Raw genomic sequence first — 6,000 nt, forward strand, 5'->3', positions numbered from 1 at the left:
TAATATGACTTTGAAACCCCCCCGCCCACCTCCTACGCATTTTCCATGTATATGCAAAATTCCTCTTCATATGCACATTATTTTGTTAAGGCGCTCTTTCTTCCACCTCCAACGCAGCTTATATATAAGCTCCTAGCTTGGCATTGTCTCATTCTTCACCTGAGGACGGCTGCTTGCGTTGTGGCCGAAACGTCGTGAGAATTGTTTTATTATGTTTTATTTTTATTATTTTATTACTTCCCTTCTACGTGACTTTACCGAAAGAACCAAGAAGATGAATCCCTGCAGTCACGAAAGCTTTAAATCGAAAAATATTTTTTATTATTTTATTATTTCCCTTCTACATGACTTTACCGAAAGAACCAAGAATATGAATCCCTGCAGTCACGAAAGCTTTAAATCGAGTTTTTACATAATATGTGTTAATATTAGAAACATTCGTGGACGTGGATGGAACGTAGGGACATGCGATAGCAAACTGAATCGTGTAACTATGATTAGTGATCGCAGTGGGCTGAGTAGAAACACGATTCAGTTTCTACATTTCAACTCTTAGGTGTTTTCGGTAAAGTCACGTAGGTAAAAAATAAAATTAAAATTAATAAAAGTAATAATAGAAATAAAATAAAATTATAGTTATTTATTCTTTATTCGGTAAAGTCACGTAGTTAAAAAATAAAATTAAAATTAATGAAAGTAATAATAGAAATAAAATAATAGTGCTTTATTATTTTATTTTATTGCTATTATTACATTTATTAATTTTAATTTTATTTCTTACCTACGTGACTTTACCGAAAAAACCTAAGAGTATGAATCCTTGCAGTCACGAAAGCTTCACATCTAGGATGTGTACATTTCTATTTGATTGCCCCCAGGCAAGAAGCCCCACTGAGCTAATTATCTCTCGATTCAGAAGCGACCCAGCGATCACAAATGACTAGGGGGCCGTCCATAAATGACGTCACGCACCTAGGGGGGGGGGGGTCGGACATTTGTGACGAGGGGGGGGGGTGAGAGATGTGACGTCACATCAAAATGCGCAACTTTAAACAAAAATAAACACGTTCTACTTAATTAATTAGACTTTTTAATAAATGTTTTCTCCTACAACATCAGAGTGCAGCACCACATTAAATACGCACTACAATGACAATAGTTTAAAGCGATTTGAAGCATGTTTTATTTTTGGGGGGGGGGGGGGCAGAGCTTTGTGACGTCATATTTCAGGGGGGGGTCTGATTTTTTGTGACGAAAGGGGGGGGGGGGTCAAAAATCGTCCAAAATCGCGTGACGTCATTTATGGACGGCCCCCAAGCTCCACGCGTGTTTTTCTCCACGTGGAGAAAAACACAACAAGTAAACCCGTAAAAACGAAGTTTTTCACTATAAATCCTTTATATGCGTGGCGGCTAGAGTCTTCTCGTCCTCTGGCTTGAGATGGCTGCCACCTATGGGTCAGATGATTGTCTGCCAGTATTAAGCAATTGGTAATTAAATATTTAATTTGTTTTCCCTAAACAGTGTAAAATTTAGGAACATTTTTTTTCACGAACATTAATTGTCTCGCACAACGAGTCTGTGTGGAAAATGTCAGCTCGATTGGATCACGGGAAGTGTGTTAAAAAAACGACCGAAAGATTTGCACGGTCGTAAGCAAGCACGCAAGCAAGCAAGCGAACTTAATATAAAGGATTTAAAAATCCACGCGACCACGTGGAGATGGAGATGGACACGCCAGGGTCCCAATCGCAACCCACGACCTCGTGCGTACCGGGCGAGGGAGTTAACATCTCACGTTAACGTGGCGACATCGATTGCGACGCAGCGATGATCGTGGGGGGTGGGGTGGTGGGGGGCTCACTCGTCTGCTCGTCTCTCCAGGAACTCTCGCGTGCTGTGGACCATGGCGAGGAGCAGCACGAAGACGAAGAACGCCACCAGCGCCGTCTCCAGCAGCGCGGAGGAGGAGGAGGAAGCCGCGCGCGGGGACCTCACCACGGCGGCCGCGCTCTCCACAGCTGGGGCTGTGCACACACAGCACACACATACACACATACATACAACACACACAGCACACACACATACAACACACACAGACAACACACATACACACATACATACAACACACACAGACAACACACACATACACACATAAATACAGAACACATACACAACACACACCACACACAGAGCACACACATACACAACGCACACAGCACACACACACAACACACACAGACAACACACACACACACAACACACACATACACAGCACATACAACACACACATACAACACACACACACAGCACACACATACACACATACATACAACACACACACAACACACACACAACACACACATACAACACACACATACAACACACACATACAACACACACATACACACATAAATACAGAACACATACACAACACACACCACACACAGAGCACACACATACACAACGCACACAGCACACACACACAACACACACAGACAACACACACACACAACACACACATACACAGCACATACAACACACACATACAACACACACACACAGCACACACATACACACATACATACAACACACACACAACACACACATACAACACACACATACAACACACACATACAACACACACATACAACACACACATACAACACACACATACACACATAAATACAGAACACATACACAACACACACCACACACAGAGCACACACATACACAACGCACACAGCACACACACACAACACACACAGACAACACACACACAACGCACACAGCACACACACAACACACATACATACAACGCACACAGCACACACACACACCACACACACACAGCTGGGGCTGCGCACACAGCACACATAAAACACACATACAGCACACACACAGCACACACACACAACACACATACATACAACGCACACAGCACACACACACACCACACACACACAGCTGGGGCTGCGCACACACACAGCACACATAAAACACACACACACACAGCACACACACAGCACACATAAAACACACAACACACATACAGCACACACACAGCACACATAAAACACACAACACACACACAGCACACACACAGCACACACACAGCACACATAAAACACACATACAGCACACACACAGCACACATAAAACACACAACACACACACAGCACACACACAACACACATACAGCACACACACAGCACACATAAAACACACATACAGCACACACACAGCACACATAAAACACACAACACACACACAGCACACACACAGCACACACACAGCACACACACAGCACACATACAGCACACACACAGCACACATAAAACACACAACACACGCACAGCACACACACAACACACATACAGCACACACACAGCACACATAAAACACACATACAGCACACACACAGCACACATAAAACACACAACACACACACAGCAAACACACAACACACATACAGCACACACACAGCACACATAAAACACACATACAGCACACACACAGCACACATAAAACACACAACACACACACAGCACACACACAACACACATACAGCACACACACAGCACACATAAAACACACATACAGCACACACACAGCACACATAAAACACACAACACACACACAGCACACACACAACACACATACAGCACACACACAGCACACATAAAACACACAACACACACACAGCACACACACAACACACATACAGCACACACAACACACATACAGCACGCACACAGCACATACACAGCACACATACAACACATACACAGCACACATACAACACACAACACACACATACAGCACACACAACACATACAGCAGACACAACACACACATACAGCACACACATACAACACACATATACAGCACACACAACACATACAGCACACACAACACATACAGCACACACACAACACACATACAGCACACACACAACACACATACAGCACGCACACAGCACATACACAGCACACATACAACACACAATACACACATACAGCACACACAACACATACAGCAGACACAACACACACATACAGCACACACATACAACACACACATACAGCACACACATACAGCACACATACAACACACACATACACAACAACAACCGCCATTCGCCACTAAGTGGCGGCGACATCACCACGGCGCTTGTGCCAGACTAGGTGCACGTTGATGCCACGTGAAGCGTCAACAGCCCGCTGGCAGGAGGTCACGGGGCAGACCCAGCAGGGGCCACGGGTCGACCGACTGAGATGAGTGGCCGATACACCACCTGTGCCCCCTACTGTGCCAACTTGCTGTGCTTTATCCGCCCGGAGCTCCGCACGTTGTTGTGAGCGTCGCTCCTCTGCCCTCTAACTTAGGTCAATTGTTTTTATTTTTTTCTCTCCCAATTTGATTACATTTGCGCCATGAGCACCAAGTCTTGGGATGAAGCGTCACCATTGGAAGGAACCATTGCCCGTGTGGTAGTACATGGGCCCCCACACGGAGATTAATGGAACTACTTCTGATTACTCACCCGCTCATTTTAAAGTGGCGGATAGCGGACACGGAGTCGCAGATCCCTGCTCCGAGCCAAGCAGGAATGATCGTGGGTTTATGCAAACATCGACCTCCGCAGACAATGCAATTGGGAGGTAAACACATTCCTGCGGAGGGAGCTGGTAGGAACGTTGGGTTGCTCGGTCAATGGCCAGGGTCAACGGCGGCGTGGTGTATTCCACAAATATGCCCGACTGTGAGGGCGGGCACAAGCCGGCGTGAGTAGGTTAAACGTTGAGTTTTATAAGGGCACCACGGGGTGACCAGCCCCTCCCCACCCAGCCCCACTCCTCCCACCCCCACCCAGCCCCATCCCCCACCCAGCCCCATCCCCCACCCAGCCCCTCCCTACCCTCCCCACCCAGCCCCTCCCCACCCAGCCCCTCCGCACCCTCCCCTCTCCACCCAGCCCCACCACTCCCATTTTTGGATTCACGACGGACGGACACGATAATCCCCTGTGGGCTGGTGGAACCAGGTGGTTCCTACCAGTATTAACACAGTCCCATGTTAAACACACGCTATGATTCAAACTAAATTTACACAATAGTGTCATTTATTTGACGAAAAAACATGAAGTTGACATTTCCCACCCATCAGCCTGGCAGTATTGACCCGAGTTGCTCAGTGGCGGATCTATGAGTGCTGGTGATCGACAATTGCCTCCTTCATGGCACCCAACACATTGCTACAACGCATTCGTTACGAACGGTTGCACGTTTATTCTGTACGTTACAATCTACTTTGCTCAGCACGAGGTCGTGACGGACTTCATATGCCCGGTACCGTTCCCCGTCTGCTGTAATGTGCAGTATGGATGTCTACTTTATTGAGGGCGCTATTGGGGCTTAAATTAGTATTGGTTAACGTAGAACTCTGCTTTAAAAGCTTGGTTTTGTAGATCCGTTTATACTGCCAATCTTGAAAAGCTTATCCCAACCGTCTCGGTGTCCAATAAACTTTCAATTGTTTTGACGTTTTACTGAACACGATCTCTGAGATGTAATCTTCACGACCACGCAGTCTCCCTACCGCCATTCACGAGCAGCGGTGTGGCCAGCAGAAGCGCCGCTCTCATCATCGTCATCTCGCCTGATCGTGTCGGGTGTCGTGGCGCAAGAGCCGGCAGGGACGTCACCGCCACTTGGTGGCGAACGGCGGCCGTTGTCGTTGAGCAACACAGCGGGCACGCGCGCCGTGGCATTCCACGTGGCCGTCTTGTGAATGTCCTTGCAGTCATTTTGACTTCGCCCCCCCCACCCCCCCAAAAAAAATCTTGATTTGAAGCTTTCGTGACTGCAGGAATCCATACTCTTTGATTTTTTTCGGTGAAGTCACGTAGGTAGAAAATGAAATAGATCACGACGTTTCGGGCGCAACACAAGCGTCCGTCATCAGGTGGGAAAGGATGGTCTGCTGCTGATGCAGGCT

The sequence above is a fragment of the Lethenteron reissneri genome, chromosome 55 (assembly GCF_015708825.2).
Source record: "Lethenteron reissneri isolate LAM-NWPU_2019-01 chromosome 55, ASM1570882v1, whole genome shotgun sequence".
Lineage (NCBI taxonomy): Eukaryota > Metazoa > Chordata > Hyperoartia > Petromyzontiformes > Petromyzontidae > Lethenteron > Lethenteron reissneri.